Raw genomic sequence first — 25,419 nt, forward strand, 5'->3', positions numbered from 1 at the left:
TCCAACCTTGAACTTAAGAGGTCACCGCCTCGTATCAGCGTAACTCTTTTGCCTGCTCTGGACTGTCAGAAGTCGACGTCGAATAATGTCAATTTTCTCTGAAGTCGCCTGAACCAACTCTGGGCCAATCAAACTACGCTCGCCAACTTCTGCCCAGCAATGCAGTGCTCTACACGGGCGACCATACAATGCTTCGTAGGGAGCCATGCCAATACTCGCCTGGAAGCTGTTGTTATACGCGAACTCTGCATAAGGGAGACAATCATCCCAGCTGTCCTTGAAATCCAAAACACAAGCTCGCAACATGTCCTCCAAAATCTAATTCACACGTTCCGTCTGCCCGTCTTTCTGTGGATGAAATGCGATACTAAATTTCAATTTCACACCCATCGCTTCTTGGATACGAATCCAGAACATAAATGTGAATCGCGTGTCTCTGTCAGACACAATCTCCAAGGGAACTCCATGTAGATGTACAATCTCCTTGATGTACAACCTAGCCAACTCATCTGCAGAGTTCATGACTCTAATCGGTAAGACATGAGCTAATTTCGTCAATCGGTCGACGATCACCTAAATAGAGTCATGTCCCTTCTGCATTTTCGGTAGCGCTGAAATAAAATTCATGGAGATAAAATCCACTTCCATTCAGCTATGGGCATGGGCTGAAGCAGTCCAGGAGGTAGGCGATGCTCTGCCTTGACCTGCTGGCATATGAGACAATGAGATATGAACTCAGCAATGTGAACTTTCATGTTGTCCTACCAGTAGGATCTCCTCATGTCTTGATACATCTTCGTGCTACCTAGATGCATCACAAGCTTTGAAGTATGGGCTGACTCGAGAACCTCCCGTCTCAAGTCAGGAATGTCTGGGACACATAGGCGGCCATGATATCGTAGGCCCCCATCTGAACCAACACTCCACTCGGAGTCCTCATCTGTATGAACCCTCTCTCTCATCTTCGCCAATAGCTCATCATCTGCCTGAGCTGCAATGATCCTATCATCAAAGAGGGGTTATACTAGAATGTGTGCGATAACCTCATACGGCTCTTCCACCCTGAGTTTCTGCTCAAAGTCTCTCACAAACTCCATCATGTCCCATTCTGCTATCATTAGCGGAGCCGCAAACTCTATAGTCTTCTTACGACTCAACACATCTGCCACAAGGTTTGCCTTGCCCGGATGGTAAGAGACATCGAACTTAAAGTCCTTCAAGGTTTCCATCCATCGGCGTTGCCTCATATTCAAGTCACGCTCAATGAAGATATACTTAAGGTTCTTGTGGTCGTAAAAGAGCCCAAACTCCTCTCCGTAGAGGTAATGTCTCTAGAGCTTTAGTGCGAAAATGACAACTGCCAACTCCAGGTTGTGTGTAGGATAATTCTCTTCGTGTTTCCCCAACTGTCTCGAGGCATATGCAATCACCCTATCCTTTTGCATAGGACACAACCCAGACTAATGTGAGAGGCGTCAGTATATATTGTATACTTAACCCCTTTCTCTGACAATACTAACACAGGGGCGGACGTCAACTTGTCCTTCAGCTCTTGAAAAGCTGTCTCGGCCTTCTCATTCCTGACAAACTTCAAGTCTTTTCGTGTCAACTAAGACAACGGTCTGGCTATCTTTGAGAAATCTCGTATGAAGCATCAATAATAGCCTGTTATGCCTAGAAAACTCCTCACTTCAGCAACCGTACCAGGCAGCTTCCAGTCCTGAACTGCACCTACCTTAGCAAGGTCGACAGCTATCCCTTCTTTGGACACCACATGTCCTAGGAACTTGACTTCCTCTTTCCAGAAGTCACATTTCTTGTACTGCGTAAAAAGTTGATTCTTCCTGAGAGCATCCAAGACCGCTCTTAGGTGCTCCTCATGCTCTTCCTGACTCGCAGAGTATATCAAAATGTTATCGATAAAGACAATGACGAATCAGAACAAAAACAGCCGAAATACCCTGTTCATCAGATCCATGAACATGGCCAGTGCATTTGTAAGACCGAACGACATCACAAGGAACTCGTAATGGCCGAAGCTAGTTCTGAATGCGGTCTTCTGCACGTCCTCATCCTTGACACGCAACTGATGATACCCTGACTGCAAATCAATCTTTGAAAAGTACCGTGCCCCCTTCAACTGATCAAACAGGTCATCGATCCTGGCAAGGGATACTTATTTTTCACTGTCACCTTGTTCAATCTGCGATAATCTATACATAATCGCAAGGAACCATCCTTCTTCTTGGCGAACAGAACAGGTGCTCCCTAAGGGGACACACTAGGATGAATTAAGCCCAAAGTCAATAAGCCATCTATCTGCTTCCTCAATTCCTCCATTTCACTTGGAGGCATGTGATAGGTAGGCAATGGGATAAGTGTCGCACTAGGCATGAGATCGATAGTAAAATCAATCTCGCACCGTGGGGGTAATCTAGGAATCGTCTCAAATACATCCTCAAAATCCTGAACCATTGGCTTGTTTTCAAGTGCCGAACCAGCAATACTCTCCAACAGAGAAGTATAACAACCAAATCGAAAAGGGTAACTGACCTGAACAGGGAAAGTAAATGTCTCACCCTCAGGTCCATGGTTGTCACCCGTCTAGCCTCACAATCAATCTCTGTTTGTATCTTCGTGAGCCAATCCATGCCTAGGATGACGTCGTAATGATATAGAGGTGCGACAAACAGGTCAACTAGAATCGATCTACTCCCTAGATCAATCAAACAACCCATACATACCCTAGTAATATCAGAGGAGGTCCCTGTGGCGGTAGTGAGTGTCACTCCCTTCATAGTAACAGTGCCGCATACGATATAATAGAAGTAGTGGACCCGGTATCCACCAACAAGATGATAGGAATACCTTGGATGTGAGCTGTAACCTCAAAGGGTCTCGGTGCTAAGTCAGCCCCAGGAGCTTCAGCTGTAAATGCGTGAACTCGAGCCTGCTATGGACGATTTGGCGGTGGTACCATAGGCCGTTGAGGTGGCCTAGAGCGAGGTACAGAAGGCCTAAAAGATGGGTGAGCTGGTGTTGAACGAAGGGGTGAAGTTGATATGACCTGAGGCGTCGGACGACTAATCCTCTATGGCGGTGAAAATCCACTGTCCTGCATTCGCGTAAAGCAATTACGATCTGAATGCCTGATTTTTTCACAGTATGTGCAGCGCAAATCTGAATGCATCAACTAAGCCGGTGACGCTGCACGTCTCGGAGGAGAATATGCCCGTGGCCTCTTGCTGAGAAATGGTGTACTCGGAAAGTCAGGTCGCGATCTAGGAACCATAAGTGCACGTATACGAGGCAACCTGTCCCCGTCCTGCTCAGCTCGTAGAGACATGCTCACCAACTCAGCATAAGAAGAGATGCTAGCACAGCACATCTTTGATTGAATCTCAGGCCTCAACCCCTCAGAAAAATACCGCATTCGCATCGGTTGATCACCAAGAAGCAATGGAGCATATTTACCCAGCTCAGTAAACCAGTTCTCATACTCTGTCACCGACATCCCTCCCTGACAGAGGCGAAGGAACTCACTCTCCTTCTCGTGTCGGTAAGTGACCAGGAAATACTTCTCATGGAAGCGTACCTCAAACGCCTCCCACGTCTATACATAACCCTCCGCAACTGTGCGGAGAACACTATCCCATCATAAACTGCCCTCCTACTCAAACATGAAGGAGGCAAGCTCGACCTGCTCCACCTCAGAACAGTGAAGTGGCCTCAGCATCTTAGAGATGCGGTCAATCCAGTACTCGGCCTCCTCGGGTCTATGAGTACCCGCAAATGTTAGAGATCGTAAGCGTTGGAATCGCTCAAATGTGCCGCTAGCACTAGCGTTCCCAGATGGGTGCATAGGTGAAGCAGGTGGAGTCACCCCCATCGACTGAGCAAAGATACTAGCCATGGAAGACAAAAGCTGCTGCTGCTGCATCAACAACATCATCTGCTCTAGCCTATTAGGAGGCAGAGCGGACGAAGATGCACGATTCTACTCAGGAACCGAAGGCGTGACTGGAGGAACCATAGATGGTGTCATAGGAGTCGGCTCAGTAGCGGGGCCAGTAGCTGGCTAAGGGTCCGGCCCAGCACTAAAATGGAAAATATAGCCGTGATAAGCTCAAATAGGGCCATGGAAAATGAAAGGAAAGAGGGGAAATGGGAGGAATGGTGAGGCTTCCACGAATTTGAGACTCAAAGGAGGGATTTAAGTACTTAAATGGAAAGAAAAGGGAGGGAAAACAACAATGGAGGTGGGTTTTAAGATGGGTAGAGTGGGGGTGCACGAAAATGGAAGAAGAAGGGGTTTGGGGAGGGATTTTTGTGGGGTTTTGAGAGAAATTTTCAGAAAAGGGAAGTTTGGAGGGTAGCTTTGTGAAGGAAGGAGGGTTTTGAGGGAGTTAAAAATGTGCAACCATGGAGGAGTGGGCCACATTAGGCCCCATATGCATTGGCCCGAGCCGGCCCGCCCGGCCAGGCCCGCTTTGCGGCGAGGGCTCGCCGAACCGGCGAGGTCATCGTCGGTCTCTGGACATTTTGGCGAGGACTCACCATTTGGGCGAGGTCCTACTGCCCCCTAGGTCAGCATTGATGTGGGTCCCACCCTGGGTCCCCCTATAAATGCCCCGATTGGGCCCCTAGTCCGTTTCGACTCTTATCGGGTCACTTTGAATAAAATCTGATACAGATTCACTTTTACCAGATTTCTAACGGCTGGAAAGGGATGATACACTGTCTAAACCCGTCAATGGATGGTCTAGAAGTGATTTGGGGTCGCTGTGTGATCAAGAGTGTGCACGGACTCGATCTCGACGATCATTTTCAGTAAACTTTCGCAAGTGGTGCAACTGGGAAGCCTACATTGTTTCTAGATTTTCCTTGCACCCTCCTACACTAAAGTGGCATCAGCATGCGTTGTGTGACCATAAACTAGGTCCGGTTTAATCCAAATCATGCTCTGATACCAACTTATAACGCCCTGAAATTCGGGGGTCGAGCACAACTCAGCTCCCGAGTTTCAAAACATCACTTATGCAACATATGTAATGATGAATGTATGTTGTCGGTATTAGTGCATAACACATGAAGTAGATTAAGCCAAAACTACAAACATAATCCAGGGATAGGTGAAAGACGCAAGCGGAAGACTTAAAGATATATATATATATATATATATATATATAGGTATATGTCCCTGAGATATGCATACTCTGCCAGGTTATAATTACATGCATGTGTGTCTCAAAATGTAAGTATCAAATGGAATAAACCATTACAAAATAAACCTTGTATCCCCGTAGATCAGGACACGGCTCACATGAACCCGCCTGAGAACTGCATGGAGGAGAACGCCTCCTCATCATCCTCATACTCCTGCTCTACCTCGGGGGTCGCATCATCATCTGCATCTAAGATAGAGTCTGGTTGGTGTCGAAACACCATCCCAGAACGTGGGAGTGAGTGATCAACTCAGTGGAACTATGCAGTAAAAGTTAACATGTTATCAATTCAATCAAGTAGTAATGATAAGGCAATATAATCAAATATGTCCTAATTACTCTTGTTAATGCAAGGATGTATGTAGCAATGATGCATGCCCTCACCTACACTCCCTCAGCGTCTTCATCTTACAGTACGCATGACAACCTCCCGCAGTGCTCCACGACACCAAGGCACATGTAATGCGATGCATGCATATGATTACTAACTTGTTATTAGTCCTTTTCATACAACAGGATTGGGAAGCTAAGGTACCTTCCTTATATCGATTCCCACACAATGATCCATTCTAGGGTCGTCAGTCCTACACAATCTCATACGATTATATGGTTCTAGGTCGCTGCAAAGGGCTCATCACCAATCAATGCATGCCTAGTCATACCTTAGTTGCTACACTAAGGCTCGTCACCTCAATGCAATATCAAGGTATGCTCGAGGGCACTACAAAGGGCTCGTCACCAATTAATGTAGGCCAACGGTGCGAATATAGTGTCTCATACCACCATAATCGGCTCACGAGTCTGAATTGCTCACTGGTCACTACGGGGAGGCTCGTCGCCCAAGCGTAGGCCGACAGCTCAACCACGGTGTCCCATACCACCATGCCCGGCTCATGAGTCTTAGCAGATCAAGGTACAATGGTAACGGGATTGCATTACTAAGTTTAGTGCCCTAGATTCAAATAGTAGCGTCCATACATGGTGAACATCCATCGGGCCAATCGGGTTGCTTGACGAACTCGACTAACACAAGCGCACATTGAGTTGAACGACATGAAGTGTGCAAACACTACGAGTGGCTAAACCACTACCGACAACCCTAATACGACTCGGGTTCGTTAAACATGTCTTACGTGTCGAAAACAACCTCAGCCACGAACTTAAGGTTTATTACTGATTGCCAGGACTATTTCATAGTCTCACACCTTCAATTATAACAGATATTCATACTAGCAATTCAAAACAGTAAAAGAACAACAATTCCAATCATACTAGCATATGAGCATTTAATGGATTTCAACTTAACATGAATTCACACCTAAGTAGTGCCTGATTTTAAACAACAAAGAATGTAAATTGCATGTAGGAAATCATACACGTCAATAAGATAGTTGAGAATCTTTTCTCAACGCCTGTAAACAGGATAATATATTACACACTTGATCATTCAGACATTTCTACAAACACTTAGACTACATATTCCAACATACATGACGTATGTTGGTGATAACACACATTTGGACAATTCCTTTCGCCAAGGAGTTGACATACGTACAACTAACACGAATACATGACAATTAATCATGGCAAACACATGCTCGTATTTCATACGTATATAATACTTTCTATATATACAAGGAATACACAAATCTCCATTAGTTCATATATATCAGAAACACAATATAAACATCGCATTTGACATGTGAAATTTCACCCACAACAATAATAAACCATCAACCGACTTTGAAAGCCTTGAAAACCATAACCTATACGAATATAGTCCGCACCTTAAACCAGAAAGTGTGCAACAGATCTGATTTAGACAAGAAATCTCTGTCAACGGCGAATAGGTAACCTAAATCATAAATTAGATTAGATATACCAACACTTAGACCATTCTAAGTTCTAAAACAGGTTAGGGTTTGGTTAACTTACCCAAATGAGATTAGAATCGCCGGAATAGCGATTCAGATGCGGTGGATTAGACACACAGGGTAACTGGGAAGGATTCAAAGATGATCCACCAACTACTCTCTCTCTTTCTCTCTCTCTCTCTCTTTCTCTTCTAGCTAGGGTTTAGAAAATTCGTATGGAGTTTGAGAGTGAGGGTTTAAGGTCTTTATATAGGCCTGAACTTGATGGAAATAGCTCCAGGACCAAGGTATACTTAGGTTATAACCAAATCGGGTCTATTTTGATCCAATGGAGCGTTTCTGGAGATCCTTTTTCTGAGTGCAGTCAGACTTAAGCTCACTAGTATTGGATCTTATGCGAGTTAAATTTTCAGTCCAATCGGGTTTCCAGATCGTCCATGGCGGACCAATTTTAGTTCAACGGTCACTGAAACTCGATCAGGGACACAAGCACTTTGACATGTGTGGGCCATCTTTCCTGATCCGAGGGTGAATTTGGGTCAGAATCCAACGGTCAGAATGCTTAAAATCGGTGCACAAGCGACACGACTCAAATTTCATAAATTCACATTTAATTTCTAACCTTTCTCACACTCTTTACTCTGGACTGAAGCAAATCGTCTCAGGACATCATCTGGACTTGCTTTTAGAGGTGATTGTCAAGCCCAACAAGGTGATCATAATGATCTAAGATTATCGCTATCGGACTTTCGACGTGCGGTCCAGGTCCGATATAAAGTTTCTAAGTACTCCCGAGAGCAACTGGATTTAGCGTTGAATCCTAGATTTCAGGGTAACGTAGCGCTAATGATTCTCCAAGTTTTGGGTCTTACAGATCGAATTTAAAGTGATTGGTGCTAATTTCACAAGTAATCGAGTTTAGCTCTAGTTAACCCACATTTAACTTCTAAAGAATTTGAGGTAGTACTCGGGTCTTTGCACGAAATTTTTGGGTCATTACAACTCACCTCATTGTATACCCACTAGACTCACCACAAGAAATGTATCCTACCTTTGTACCCCATTTATTAGGACCTCGTAACATATACATATCATACACACCATCCATCTCCTTATTAAGACGAGTGTGAGGTCCACCCTTGACATTAGTGTGTTATCTAGTTCATCCATTATCTGGAGGAGAGTACATCATCACCCCTTGCCGTAGATGGAAGGAATATGTGGTATCAAATTTGGTATATCCATTATGTGGAGACTACCTTGATACATGGGTTAGATCCACCATCCTTTTAGTTAACCCCGCCTTAGGATATATGTTATGCTAGTACATTGAGTAGGTTATGATAGTCTAACATAGACCATTTCATATAAACTTCTACATGTCTAGTGAGGCGTATCATTCAGCCCCTATTCTTATAAGTGACATACCGGTTAAGACCGATCATTGCCTGCTATATCTGATAATCATGCTGGTATACTTAGTCTAATAGGACACACTAAGAACATGCTTAGTATTACGTCATGATACATGTTTGTACGCATCATTTGTATACCTGTTGTAAGGAATGTTTGATCATAGCATTGCATTCAGGTTGACTTATTTAGGGAATTCCTTACAAGATGGAGTTTCCCCATATGATCACATGGTACACGCAGGTTGATGCATGACTGGATGGTATCACTCATGCATCTCGCATTTTGTATTATATGACCAATTTATGCCCTAGCGACACAAGGGTTGTGGCCTTCACAGGCATATCGTGGATGACCAGATAGGACACCGAAAATATTTGGGACTTAGCATATTGGCACTTTAGATGTCCGTGGGTGAAAATTCATAAACCTCTGTGGCCAGGGGATGCTCTAACGTCTAGACCGAGTGGATACATGAGCGCCCGAGTGCCAAATACTAGTAGGCCACGTCTCTCACTATGTCATGGTCGCTTGGAAGGAGTGTGGCCTTATCCGCCCGAGGGGAGGGGACAAGGTTAGGCTGAGTTTGACCAGCTCATAAATGGGTCTACTATAGATGAACCGGGTAGATATTGGCAAACTATTGGCTAGGCGGGTAGTGAGGCCTTTTCCACTAACATGGTTACGCATCCAGTTTGGGCGGTAATCTGGTGTAGATTGTACTAGACCCCGGTGATATCCCAGGGATGTACGGTACTACTATTGTGACGCCTCATCACTGTTGCACACATGGGGGAAGGCTACTATGCATAAGTGAGGCTGAACTTTATCCCACATCGAAAGTGATGTGGCGGTCATATGTGGACTTGATGAGCAGGAGTTGTGTACTCATAACTTGACTCATTCATTCACTATCCACTTGAGCTGGTGGTGCGCAACCAATCATTATGTGTACCTTCGCAATGGCCAAGATTTTAGTTGGGCACGCGACCAACCTGAAATTAGGAGTTTACCATATTGATTCTAGTTATCTAAATTTAGGTATGAGACTGGTTTGGATAGAAGTACCTTGTGATGAACCCCACAGCTTGTGATACAATGTACTATCATCTCGATTACACACTCCAGCTTTATCATTTCTTTTACATTACATATTGCATTGCATCCTCTGTATATGACATTTGGTTTACTATGTTTTTGCATTACATGGCTTAGATAAGGTTGATGGTATTCATGGACTTATCAGGATTTGCACATTGCATTGCATCCTCAGTATATGATATTTAACATACTATGTCTTACATCACATAACCTTGTTATGGTTAACAGTATTCATGAACATGCAAGAATTTTCGCTTACTCTGATATTTATGTGTTTGGCACATGTATTGTGCACACATGCACCACCCTCTAAGCTTCTTAGTAAGATTATGCACGACCGTTGCATGTAGGTGACGTTAGGTCATAGAAGCGTTGAGGTAGGAGCTTGTGGAAGATCATTTTGGAGATTTTGTTATTTATGTATTTCCCTTTCAGCACTGTATTCTAATATTTATATTAGTGGATATATGGTGATAATGTTGTTCTTGTGATTTAGGTATACTTGTGGTTATGCTTCTTTACAAAAAAAATTCACTGAAAATCCTCCTTCTAGGATCCCGGGATCAGAATCTGGCGTATGGGCATTGGGAGCTGAAAATGGGGTACTCGGAGACTGTCAGCACCGGATTCGATGATTGAAAATTTTGTGAGCCCAGTTCCTGGGTTTGGGGCATGACAGAAGTTGGTATCAGAGCATAACTTGGGAATACCTGAGGATAACATCACATATCTGCTGATAGCTACCCTTCATCGTGTGATTATTACGAACTTAGAATAATTAGGTCCTCGAGTTTGAATAACTTAGAAACTTTCTAACATAGCTCCCTAACATGTGTGCATTCGAGAAGGTTGAGAGGTCCCTTGTTCCTTCCTATAGGACATGACGCCTAAGTGAGCGACCTGAGGGACTCCCACTCCCCCATGTGAGTCGAGTGTGGCTCCGACCATCTCGATGAGTGTGGACCAGTTGTAATAGATGTTGTAAGCAATAACCGTCATTCTTCAGAGAGGGAACCGGAAGAGGAAGACCCACTCCGATAGACTTCTACAGCAGCAGTGACGACCGTAGAGGCACAGGAACCGTCTGTCCTTCCGAGTATCAACAACACGTCCAGCACCACCTCTATGTCAGTTCTCAAGTGTATGCTTCAGAAGTGGTGAGGCGAGACACCATAAGGAGTGTCCCCACTCTCAGCATTAGCAAAAGCAATTGAGGGCGCCACAGTAGCCTCCATCACAACAGCAGGGACTGCATTACCTGTAGCCAAGGCCCCAACAGCAACAACAGTAGCCACACCAGTTGTCAAGGCCCCAGTAGCAGCCGAGGTAGCAGTATAGGCTGCCACAGCGGCAACAACAGTAGCAGCGACCTCAGAGGGGACATATCCTCCACAGTAGGCTCAGGGCAGATCTTATGCAGCCCAACAGGATCCTCAGGCATCAGGATGAGTCGTCAATGATTCGTGTGACCAGGCCTTAAGACCGTCTTGTTAGATTAGTCATTGATGGGATTGTGAGGCTGCATAGTATTCTAGTTTTGATTGTTTCTGACTAGGATCTGAGGATTAGTGGGGTCATCATAGTGTAGATAAGGTGTCTAGGGAGCGAGAGGCTGAGATTCACGAGCGTTATCCCCATCTCTTTGATGTTTGATTGTATTTAGTGTTCCTGATTATATATATAGTGATATGATTTCCCTCCCTTTGTGATCTCTATTTAGTTGCATCATAGTTTAAATTTCGAGGATAAAATTTTTATTAGGATGGGAGAGCTGTAAGGCCTGTATCTTGGTACCGTACCATTCCACCAACCCCTACGATCCTCCGCGTCGAATCCCAGCTACCTGCGACCTGTAGACAGTATTTATGAGCAACCCTAAGTCGCATCCTGTAGATTTAAATCAATTGACCCGAGACTTGTACCTTAGCGATCGTGTCGTCACTGCGGTTCCAACGCAGTGTTTTGCGCATCGATGCGATACCCAAGCCAGGAGTTATGGGCCCGCATTTATCTCGAGGAAAACACCCGCATTACGAATTTCGAGTGATTCCAAAGAATCTCTACCCACCTTTCACATCACTAGTCAAGCACACATCCATCACTTACCCATGCTTTCTTTCTCCCCAAGACAAGCAACCTACCTCCCTAAGTCAACTCTCATGTCACTCACACCCATCACTCCATCCCATCTCCCTTACAACCACCCTCTCTCTCATTCTCTACCCATCCCAAGTAACCAAGAGATGTGAGAACATCCAAGCATTCCAAGGAGAGAAGAACCAAGTGTGTGGCCCACTTCCTACCCTTAATTTCTCATCCCAACCCTTCAACCTTCATCATCCTCTATCCAAGAAGAGCCAAGGAGCTTAGCATTCTAAGAAACTAAGAAGAAGTTTAATCGGTGGGTGATCTTAAGTTTAGATATTTCTTTCATCCATGGGACAAGTGAGGCCTATCGATTGATGGTAGGGACCCCATCTTGGGCCATAGGTGTGGAAAATGGCCCACCATGATGCATATATGAATTCCATGATGGGGCCATTCTCCATAGACCCCATCATGATGTTTATTTTGATTCCCACTATAAGAAGGTCATCTAGACCTTGCAATTGTTGGTGGAAAAGGGATTTCCACCATTGATTTATATTGGTGGGCCCACAAGAATTGGGACCCAAAATGATGTATGTATTGTAATCTTAGGAGGGCTTATAGTGGCGGAGCTGTCCATCATACATCTATCTCTCTCTCTCCCTCTCCCTCTCCATCTCTCTCTTTCCAATTTTTGTAGCCCACCATGATGCATGTATTTTCTTTTATCCAGACTTTCCATCCAGTGGGATGTCCCCGCTGTCCAACCGGGGCCCACCCTTGTTGTCTGTTTTGGACTGGCCTGGACCAAGGGGAAAACACAAATATCATATTGATAGTGGGTAAGCCACACCCACGTGGGATCCACCTGTACGTGTGGTGTCTACACTGTCTAGCAACACGGGATGGTGGGACCCACCAGATGTACTTTTTTTATCTTGGCTATCCATCGGCGGACGCTACTAGACTGTCGTCCAGCAACTGTAGGGAAACACCCTGATGTATGCATTTTAATCCACCACCATCCAGCTGAGACAGTGGGGCCCTGATATACGTGTTTCGACAAGAAACAAATGCATTGGATTTGGGGGAATTCATTTTTACTCAATAGTTAACAAAAGAAGAATAAAGAGAACAATCACAATATTCATTCGTTCTGAATTCATTTACATCTCTTATCTCCTTTGATTCCAAAGTAGAACATTTACATAAACATAATACAAATATTAAATGTTCAGTATTGATTGTATCATGATCTTCAATGTAGCAGTATTGATGTACTAGAACAACATTTATTCTCATTGATTCCATGTTCTTGAGAAAGTATTCCAATATTTCGATCTGAATTAGGGTTTTCTTTGATCTCTGATTAGTCAACAATGAACCCCTAACACGAAGAAGTCATTGCATGCCCATAGGGGAGAATAGTACACCAACAGGAGGGTTGTGTGCCCACAACCATGGTTCATCAGAAAGGGTTGTGCACTAACAACCATTGCGCACCCTTATCGGTTGTGCGCCAACACATTTGAGCGCCCCATGGGCCATGTTCTGCACAGCTGGTGTGGATGATACCTGGTTTCTTTTGAAGTCTGGATCGCTCTCCTCTGTTTGAATCTTGATCTAATGAATGAATTATAGAGGGATGGTGGGGTATATATAGCCTTTCGCACGTGTAAACACTTCAGCATATTCATTGTGCGCCCAGCACAGTTGTGTGGTCACCCCTTTGTATGCTAACCCTACTTGGGTGCTAACCCCACTTGTGCGCTGATTCCCTTTGTGTGTGGACCACCTTTGTGCGCAGACCACCTTATGCAGGGAGCACCTTGTGTTAGGACCACCTTGTGCACGGACCACCTTATTCGGCACACAACCCTTCATTGCATGCTTCTATTATGCACTGCACAACCCTCTTTCAGGAAGTATTTCTTCTTCTATTATCTTTCTTGATCTTTTTTATGCCTTAACAGATGCCTCCTTGATCCTACATTTTTTATTTTTATCTATAAAATAAGAAAATGTGGGATCAACCTTTAATAATTTATTCAATTTGCATTTTTTCTTTTTGTGTGCAATTTCTAATCCACGCACAACGCATCTTGCGCACAACCCGTGTTTACGCACAAGCATACTTACACACAACTCGGTCTGAAAAAGTCTATATAAACCCGGCTAGGCCCTCATTTCATTCATTCCTACTCTGCAACCTTCCTCCTTTGCGCATCATTCTCTCTTGCGCACAACGTATTCTTACGCACAACACTATCTTGCAGACAACTCCAACTTATGCACAACCACCTGTTATGCACAACTCTAACTTTGTGCACAACCACCTATTGCGCACAACTCTAACTTTGCACACAAGAGTACCCCTGCGTACAACTTTGGACTTTGCAGATTTTGGACTTCCTCCAAGTGCTTTGATTCGTCTACTAAATTCTCCTCTTTTAATGGCCCATTCCAAGAGGCCTCATACTTCTCTAAACCGTAATGCCGCTGAATCGTCAGACCCCCAGCTGCTTGAAACTCATCCCTAAAAGAAAGCTAAATCTTCTGAAGGCTACTCCTCTCTTTTCAAGGCACTAACCCCATCGATTATTAACTTCTCTGATCGAATCCAGCACCTATCTAATTCCATCCGCACTGTCATTCTGATGAGAGAGTTAGAAGGACCACCCATGGAGGATCAAGAGTCTGACAGGGAGAATTGGCTGAAATCTGCTGCTAACTTTCGTACAGACAATTCCCATCCTGCTCCTATTAAATCTTCCCCTCCTCCCTCGATTTCAAAGAAGAAGAAGGGAAAGAGTAAAGATGAAATCTTTCAAGAGAAAATTTGAGAACATAACAAGAGATGCTATCAAAACATTTGGGACATGATCAAGTCTCAAGCAGTTGCAATCAAGTTCAGAAATCCTTATAAAGATGAGATCATCACCATCCCTCTGCACCTTCAGCGTCACATGTCTATGATTCAGAGCGAATCATCCGATCATATGACACAGAATCGGCTTCTATACATGGCAAAATGGGTTATAAAAGAACCGAGAATTCTCAAAGGCTATCTCAAAGAAAAGTGTCTGGTTCAGAAGATTAGGCAAGTATTGTATAGGCGTTTTCTCACGTCGTGCTACAATCCTCACTCTATATATCCCACCCACTATTTCGAAACAATTTAACAGCGTTTTCATGACCATGATTCCTTGTGGGGGGAAAATGAATTCAGGATGCGTGGTCTCTTAGTTCAACGTCAGTTCTATAGTTCATGGACCAAGGCAATCCTGCAAAAATACAAGGAAGTTCTCATTGCGACGAATATATATGCAGCCATAGAAGCCACCTCTGATTTCTTTCACAAGGACACTCTAATCTATAAGGGCTTCTTGAAGTATTGCTCTTCCACCATGAATTCCTTTCATCTTCTAGTTGGCGAAGTGAGCATTACTTTGTGGGATTTGCACGGGATTGCAGGCCTTCCCATCACTGGTTCTTTTCTAGACAAATATATTCCTACCACTGAAGAGTTCGCTTATGTCGCTCCTGGAAGAACACCTTAGATTTCTACTTCCACTATCAAACTCTATCGTGAAATGTCCCATTTCCCCAATGTTTACAAAATATCCCCACTCTAGTGGCTTGCCCATTTCTCACAATTTCTGTTGTAAATGTTTTTTTTTTTAATATTCTTACCTTCTCCTTTTAAACACATTTTCATGCATCTTTCTTTTTCTCATATTTCTTCTCTTTTCAGGTTTTCTGGCAGTCACTCACTGGAATTGGAAGCTGCTCGCAAGAGGATAAGAGGTCCAGCCAATTTCACTATTGAAACTGAATTAGCCACTTTTCTGGCGTACTGGCTAAGTTTGGTCATTTTACCCAGTTCAAAATGGTCAGACTCCATTCAACCAACTTTGTTCGTAGCGGCAGGAGCCATAGCATGAGGCAAGAAGAAGTATTCTTTGGCCCCTCCCATCCTATGTTCGTTGTATAGAGCTTTTGGAAATGTTGCAGCGCATTGTTCAAGCCCAGCAATTAGAGCTTCATCCTCTTTTACTCCGTGGCACTAGTTCTCAGGTTAGCTTAGAGTATACTTTCCCTGGACTTACAGTGACCCTGAGAAGGCTTACGTTTACCTTGAACACCTTCCTTTGTGGTATTTCCTCAGACGGAAGATGGTGAAGAAGACATACGAATGGATAGTTGATAAAATCAAGAATACAAAATCCATCGATTTCTTCCCTTTTTACTTGACTCATCAAGCTAAGGACAGCGAGGTTGAAGATAACGATAGTTTAGAGACTATCGAGAGAACTTTCTTACTCTGCATTCATTCTTGCAGCTTGCCCATGCGGGAAGGAGTGGAATTATGGAGGGAACCTTACTATTCAAGTAGTTTCACTAGACAATTCGGCTACGATCAAGCAGTACCATAAGCATGAGAAGAGGTTACGCGAACGATGAGAAGTTATGGGGTTAGCCCATATAATTGGGCTTTAATATGGAAACAACTCCTAGCCAGGAACTTCGGCTCCCGCTTCATTCTCTCATGATTAAATCATCGAGTGTAGGCTTCATATTCCTGGATGTGCTGGTGGGCACATCATTATTATCTAATGCACAATTGTTTTCCCGTTGACTGTCCCACTTGGATTCCTCCTCTGAGGCTGAAAAACTATAGACCAGAATAAGGGATCGGGTATTTCATTGAAAAAGATCCCGCAACTACTTTGGGGCAACTTTGCCAAAAAATTTCTATAGAAGAACCTATCAGAGAGCTAAAGCTAACAGATACTCTGGAGGGGTGGATTGCTTTTGGATCTCCCCTCATTCTTATAAAGTGAAGAGAAAGACAAGCCACTCTTATGGATGAATTCGAAACCCCTGGTCCTATTCTCTCTTCTCCTACTCGCGAAAGAGAAGATCAACCCATCACTGTGGTTTCTCCCACTGTAGATCATACAACAACTGCAGTTTCTCCTATCACAGATCATATAATAACTGCAGTTTCTCCTGTCTCTGGTTAGATTGTTGCTACCACTTCCCCTATGACTTGTTCATGAGCCAAGTCATTATCCCCAGAAGTTTTAGCACAACAACTTCCTTCTCCTGCTCGAGATCCTCGTCTTCTCCCTGTGAAGATTGTTTATAAAGGAAAACGAGCCATCTTTCAAGAGGACAGCTCATCGGACTATTTGGCAGACACTTTAGTCAACGAAACATCCTCTTCTACAAGTTTAACTAATGAAGGGGATGCTTTATTGGATGAAAACCAAGAAGCAGATGCCAAGGCAAACATCGATGAAGAAGCTGAAGTTAGGGCTGAACTTCCACCTCTCGAAATCCCACCAAATCATCCAGATATTTCTTCCCTTATCAAGGCAGCTTCTTTTGAAGAAGAACAACTCGATTATGGGGGGTCCGGTTGTTCTCCTGGGGTGACTATTTTCATTTCTTTCGATGCTTCCTATTCTCCTTGCATCATAGAGACCACAGACGCAATTGCGCATACCACTCTTCCAACGATAGTAGAAGTGTCTACATTGAAAGAAGTAGAAATCCCACCATCGAACATTTAAGTAGAAGCAGGAAATATATTTTTTCCTCAAATTGTGGAGGTGATCCAAGACATTGCACAGGTTTTGCCAGTGGTTACTGTAATCCCTAATGTTTTTACTCGTGCTGATAAGTCACCAACTGTGTGTCCTTTCCCTATCCAACCGATAGCTTGAAATTTGGAATTCTTTTCTAATCTGGTTGATGTCCCAACTTCGAAGACCTTAGATTCAAGTACTGGGGTATGTGAGCTGTCACGCCCCAAACACGAAAATCAGATTCACAGGAATCCCGATCGTCGAATTTGGTGCCGACAGCCTCCGTAGTACCCCATTCTCGGCTCCTAGCGTTCATACGCCAGATTCCGATCCTGGGATCCTACAAGGAGGATTTTTTTTCCAACATACGTTTAACTCGTAATAAGCATAATCACAAGTATACCCAAATTACAAAGACAACATCATCATCACATATCCACTAATATAAACATTTGAATACAATATTGAAAAGGAAATACATAAATTGAAAGTTAAGCTCAAGAAGACCGCTGCACGCTCCAAGCTCAACACTGCTGCAACTTATCATCATCTGCACGCATCTATCGTGCATAAGCTTATAGAAAGCTTAGAGAGTGGTGTAAGTGTGTGTACAAGGTAAGTGTCAAGTATTCAACATAATGACATCATCATACAATACCAGAAATACCGGTAATCCATAAATCATACAATATCGGAATAAGCAGAAATATTGATAAGATCATGAATTATCAAAGTAAGCAGAAATATTGATAAGATCATAAATCATATGATAACAGAGTAAGCGGCAATACGGACAAGTCCATGAGTCAATCAATGTCAGAATACGCAATATAGAACAACTATACAATTAGGAATCATAGATAGCCAAATATCAAATGCAGAGGATGCAATACAATATACATTCCTGATGAGTAACACAAATAGCATCAGCCGTACCTAGACCATATAAATGCAAAGATACAATAACTCAAAATGTCGTATGCCGCTAATGTCATGCAATATGCGGTGCGAATGGAATGACCATACTGGAGTGTGAAGTCGGGATGATAGTACGTAGTATCGCGGGCTATGGGGTCCATCACAAGGGACTTCTATCCAAACCAGTCCCACACCTAAATTTGGATAGTCAGGCTCAATGTGGTAAACTCCTGATCTCAGGTTAATCACGCGCCCCAATCGAAATACTGGCCATTGCGAGAGCACACGTAACAATTAGTTGCGCACCACCAACCCGAGTGGATAGTGGATGAATCAATGCATGAATGAGTATGCAACTCCTGCTCACTAAATCCACATATCAGTACAGTTCTTCTCTGGGATCATCACCGGGGTTTAGTACACTCCAAATGACACTGTCTCTCTCCTAGCAGTACAGTCCAAGTGAGCGTAAGAAACCTCACTATCCGCCTGGCCAATAGTCTGCCAATACCTATCCGGCACGTCGATCGCGGACCCATTCACGAGCTGGTCAAACTCAGCCTAGTAATGCCCCCTACCCTCGGGTGGGTAAGGCCACACCCCCTCCCAACCGACCACGACACAGTGGGAAACGCGGCCTCCTGGTATTCGGCACTCGGGCGCTCATGTATCCACTCGGTCTCGACGTTGGGGCGTCTCCTGGCCTCGGAGGTTTAGGGATTTTTACCCAAGGACATCTTTGGCGCCCGTATGCTAGAACTAAACATTTTCGGTGTCCCATCTGACCATCCACGATATGCCTGTGGAGGCTACAGCCCCGATGTCGCTAGGGCACACAATGCAAGATGCATGAGTCATACAATCCAGTCATGCATCAATCCTATGCATAACGTGCACTCATATGAGATATCCTCCACCTATCAGGGAGTCTCATAACAACATGCTCAATGACATATGCAATGATCAACCACATCTCACAACAAACATGCAGATGGTGCGTATGAGCATGTATCATGATGCTATGCTGTCACATACTCATAATCGGTATCAATAACCGGCATCGACAATCGATCTCGACAATGTGGACATTTAACCAGCGTTGCCCTCAAGGAATGACCCATATAAAGCCTAATATATAGTAGACTCATGGCCTCATATAAGGACCTAATATATAACACCATGGGCCTTACTCAAGGGACACATATACATAACAGGTGGGCCCTGCTCATGGGCTTCAAATGCATAACATGTGGGCCTTACACATGGGTCACGAATACATCAAATGCGTCATACATCATGGGCCTAATACATACCACAATGGCCTTACCCATGGGCCACGAATACACCACAATGGGCCTTGCCCATGGGCCATGAATACATCATAGTAGGCCTCGAATACGGTTCGCATATACATCATATAGGTCTCAACAATCGGAGTCGACACTCGAAATCGACCTCAACAATCGGAATCGATCTATACAATCGACCTCGACAATCGGAATCGGCTTCGATACTCGGCCTCGACAATCGAGATCGATCGATAATCAAAATCGGTAAATCGGTCACAGCAATCGAATCGATCGGTAATCAGAATCAGCAAATCGGTCATGACAATCGGGATCGATCGATAATCAAGTCGGCAAATCGGTCACGACAATCGAATCGATCAATAATCAGCATCGACAATCGGTCACGACAATCGAATCGATCGATAATCAGCATCGGTAAATTAGTCACGACAATCAGAATCGGCAATCGATCACGATAATAGGCCTTGATCGATAATTGACAATCGGCCATGACAAATTAGAATCAGTAATCGACAAATCAGACTCGGTAATCAGCCATGATAGTCGGCCTTAATCGATAATCGGCAATCGGCCACGACAAATCAGAATCGGTAATCGGCCTCAATCGATAATCGGCAATTGGCCACGACAATCGGGGTCGATCAATAGTCAGAGTCGGCAAATCGGTCAGGTCAATCAAAATCAGCAATCGGCCTCAAAGATCGAAATTGGCAATCGACATCGATGAGAATGGCCTAGCAAGGCCTAAGGGAAGGTCATAATAAGGACATCTAACCGTCATTGCCCATCAATGTGGACATCTAACCAACATTGCTCCCAAGGAATGGCCCACATAGAGCCAAACATAAAGTGGGCCCATAGCCACACACGCAAGGGCCAACATATATCATAAGGGGCCGCCCACAAGGGCTTTATATACTTCACATCAGGCCTCACTCATGGGCCCAATATACATCGCAACAGGCATCAGACACGGGCCTAATATACATCACAAAGGGCCATATCACATGGGCCATATAAGTATCAAGTGGGCCGCATTACATGGGCCTCCTATGCAACACGTCCGGCCTCATGGACGGGCTTCAAATTCATCGAGGAGGGCCTCATGGACAGGCCATAAATACATCAAGGCGGGCCTCATAGGCAGCCACAAATATATCAAGGTGGGCCTCAAATACATCTCATTGACAAGGCCGTGAAGGTGCATGCAATGCACTCACATGTACGGTTAAACTCCTGTGCAGGCATGCATTCAAATAATATTACCAGTGAGTGCTTACTCGACCTCGAGCCTCACACGTGCCTTTCTACCATAGTTTAGGTCATGTGCAGATCAGGTGTCCATCCATATACGTCACATATACATTCAACATACATTCAACGTAACCTATCACTCATGCATGTATTACTTGCATCCATGCATGTATAACACACAACCCATCACTCATGCATGTTTTACTTGCATCCATGCATGTATAACAAATAATGTAGTGTCATGCACCTTATCGCACACCCATCATACATGTATGCATGCATACTACTATTACAGGTACTAACTAGTCATGCATCTCACGTGTACAAACACACATGTCATGTATTCAAGTCATTCAACATGACATGCATACATGCAATCTGTAACCCACAAAAGGCATGGGCCCATATCACTTCAAAATGGTGCCCTATGGACCCACGATGTTGCATGTACCTCATCCAAGTGCACGGTATAGATATAGTACATAAATCATGGTTGGTCCACGTCCTCAAATGGACGGCTGGTATAAATCACATAAATCTGATCAGACCCACATGACTGGCTGATGTCAAACAACTGCACTAGCTGCGTGGGACCCACCGTCCCCGGTTTAGACGGTCTGGATGAAATCAAGGTGGATCCCACGTGTGAATACACGTACATCATGCACACTCCACCGTCCAGCCTATCTGGACGGTGTGGAATAAAACACACATCATGGCTGACGTCAGCACTGTCCAGAAGGACGGCTTGGATACAATACATCAAATGGTGGGCCACGTCCTCAAACAGATAGACGTCTTGAATATAAAATTCGTACATCAAGGTGGGTCCCACGTGGGCCCACCAGACATATATATATGTTGTGTATATATATACATATATAATATTATATAATATTACTTTATCTTTCTTTCTTCCATCTTCTTTTTCTTTTTTCTTTTTTTTGTTGAAAATAGGTTCCAGCGTCCAGACCTGGACGCTGGACAAATCGACGACTTGATATTCACATTCATGCATGTGGAGTCCACACGTGCATGGGTCCCACAGCTGCTCTGCGGCATGGATGAATCACATATATCATGAGTGGGGTCCACAGGACCTGCTGACGTGCGGTAGTAAGGTACATCAGCCGATCCACTCCCACCGTCCAGAGATTGTACGGTGGGGATAAACAACATCAAGTTGATTTCCCACTGTCCTCAGATGGACGGTGAGATTAGAACCACCATCAGGTGGGGTCCAGCCCACGTGGCCCACAAATATAGTAAAAATGGACGGACGGCTTGGATGTTCATGTACAGGAGGGTGGCTCTCACCAATCACCGTCCAGCAATGGACGGTGAAATGTTCAGCGAGTACATCTGGTGGACCCCATCTCCACACGTGTAACACGTGTGGAGTGGGCCCCACAACAGACGGGCAGCGTGGGTTAAAAACCCATATGTTGCAGTGCCGACACAACGGTTGGATGAAGCTGCCGTTTGTGTTCCCTCACGCCGAGGGGCCTGTTGACATCGTGGATATAACTGGTATCATGGTGGTCCCATGATTTGGGTGGTGTGGATCACCTCAAAATTACAGCAGAACCCACACGTCCTACGCTGTCTTGAACGGTGGGGATGAATACATGCATCAAGGTGGCACACGTGGGTGGGCCACCAGGAATTGAATCAAGCTGATATTTCTGCTTTCTTTGGTGTAGTCCAGCAGCCTTTGCTGCTGGATGCTCCCCAGCTTGGACGGTCTGAGTGCTACATGTCTATCAAGGTGGGGTCCACATACATGTGGCCCACCAGTCACACATTTCAAGGTGGGGTCCATCTCGTGGACGGCATGGATCAAGTGGGCCATAAAAAGAGAGAGAGAGAGATAGGGAGATCGGATGATGGAGGGACCCCGCCACTAAGGGCCCCTCATAGATACAAAACATACATCAAGATGGGTCCCACCACAAGTGGCCCCTCAAACCATTAAAATCACACAAATCAAACCTTAGAAAAACACCCACTATGATCTAAAGGTCAAGATCTACTCAAAATAAATTCACCCACCTCGAGATCTCTTCTTCCTTCTTCCGCCAATGCGTGATAGAGTCCCAAAGAAGCAATTTCAATGGTGGAGATGATCATTGGATGGTGGAGATGGGAGATAGGGAGGTGGGCCACACTAGCTCTCTCATGGGATCCATGGACGTGGGTTGCTCCATGGAGGGATTGCTTAGGGGAAAAGAGATGAGAGAGGAAGTGATGGGAGAGAGATGGTGAGGTGATGGGAAAGTTGACTTTAGGTAAGGGTGATGTAAGAGAGGGATGTTGCTTGTACTTGACTTGATGGGATGGAGTACTTGACTTTTGATATGATTGATGGGACATTCTCTTGGGATTGCAACGCACGGCGTTTTTCCTTGAACTGAATGCGGGTCCACATCCCCCTGCCAGGGTACCGGATCGGTATGCAAGACGCGGCATTGGAACCGCAGCGACGACGCGGTCGCACTGGTACAAGTCTCGGGTCGAGCCGACTCAGATATACGGGACACATCATAGGGTCACGTGCAAATGCCAATAACTGATCGCAGGTCACCGGAATTCGACCGGGATGACTGTGGAAGCCTACGGAACAGTACAGGCTAGGATACGGGTCTTACACTGGCTCGACGAAGATAATAAGCATAACCATAAGATTACCCAATTCACAAAGGCAACATCATCATCAAGTATATATGTGAAGGCACAATCAATCTACAAAGGGATGAAGATAGCGGTTTCTAATCTCAACCTCGCACCCCTAAGACGCATCATCGACCTTATGGTGAGCCTACTAATCTTCGAATTATACAGTCTCGCAATGTCAATGGTAGGGGGCTATGTTAGAAAATCTCTAAGTTATTCGAACTTGGGGACCTAACCATTCTAAGTTCTCAACAATCATACATGACCGAGGCACATCAATCGCGGTTTTCTATCCATCCTGGCTGTCACGCCCCAAACACAAAAATCAGATTCACAGGAATCCCGATCGTCGAATTTGGTGCCGACAGCCTCCGTAGTACCCCATTCTCGGCTCCTAGCGTTCATACACCAGATTCCGATCCTGGGATCCTACAAAGAGGATTTTTTTTTTTCAACATACGTTTAACTCGTAATAAGCATAATCACAAGTATACCCAAATTACAAAGACAACATCATCATCACATATCCACTAATATAAACATTTGAATACAATACTGAAAAGGAAATACATAAATCGAAAGTTAAGCTCAAGAAGACCGCTGCACGCTCCAAGCTCAACACTGATGTAACCTAACATCATCTGCACGCATCTATCGTGCATAAGCTTATAGAAAGCTTAGAGGGTGGTGTAGGTGTGTGTACAAGGTAAGTGCCAAGTATTTAACATAATGACATCATCATACAATACCAGAAATACTATTAATCCATAAATCATACAATATCGGAATAAGCAGAAATATAGATAAGATCATGAATTATCAAAGTAAGCAGAAATATTGATAAGATCATAAATCATATGATAACAGAGTAAGCGGAAATACGGACAAGTCCATGAGTCAATCAATGTCAAAATACGCAATATAGAACAACTATGCAATGAGGAATCATAGATAGCCAAATATCAAATGCAGAGGATGCAATACAATATACATTCCTGATGAGTAACACAAATAGTGTCAGCCGTACCTAGACCATATAAATGCAAAGATACAATAACCCAAAATGTCGTATGCCGCTAATGTCATGCAATATGCGGTGCGAATGGAATGACCATACTGGAGTGTGAAATCGGGATGATAGTACGTAGTATCGCGGGCTATGGGGTCCATCACAAGGGACTTCTATCCAAACCAGTCCCATACCTAAATTTGGATAGTCAGACTCAATGTGGTAAACTCCTGATCTCAGGTTAGTCGCGCGCCCCAACCGAAATACTGGCCATTGCGAGAGCACACGTAACAAATAGTTGCGCACCACCAACCCGAGTGGATAGTGAATGAATCAATGCATGAATGAGTATGCAACTCCTGCTCACTAAATCCACATATCAGTACAGTTCCTCTCTGGGATCATCACCGGGGTTTAGTACACTCCAAATGACACTGTCTCTCTCCTAGCAGTACAGTCCAAGTGAGCGTAAGAAACCTCACTATCCGCCTGGCCAATAGTCTGCCAATACCTATCCGGCACGTCGATAGCGGACCCATTCACGAGCTGGTCAAACTCAGCCTAGTAATGCCCCCTACCCTCGGGTGGGTAAGGCCACACCCCCTCCCAACCGACCACAACACAGTGGGAAACGCGGCCTCCTGGTATTCGGCACTCGGGCGCTCATGTATCCACTCAGTCTCGACGTTGGGGCGTCTCCTGGCCTCGGAGGTTTAGGGATTTTTATCCAAGGACATCTATGGCGCCCGTATGCTAGAACTAAACATTTTCGGTGTCCCATCTGACCATCCACGATATGCCTGTGGAGGCTACAGCCCCGATGTCGCTAGGGCACACAATGCAAGATGCATGAGTCATACAATCCAGTCATGCATCAATCCTATGCATAACATGCACTCATATGAGATAACCTCCACCTATCAGGGAGTCTCATAACAACATGCTCAATGACATATGCAA

This window comes from Magnolia sinica, chromosome 11 (assembly GCF_029962835.1).
Source record: "Magnolia sinica isolate HGM2019 chromosome 11, MsV1, whole genome shotgun sequence".
Taxonomy (NCBI): domain Eukaryota; kingdom Viridiplantae; phylum Streptophyta; class Magnoliopsida; order Magnoliales; family Magnoliaceae; genus Magnolia; species Magnolia sinica.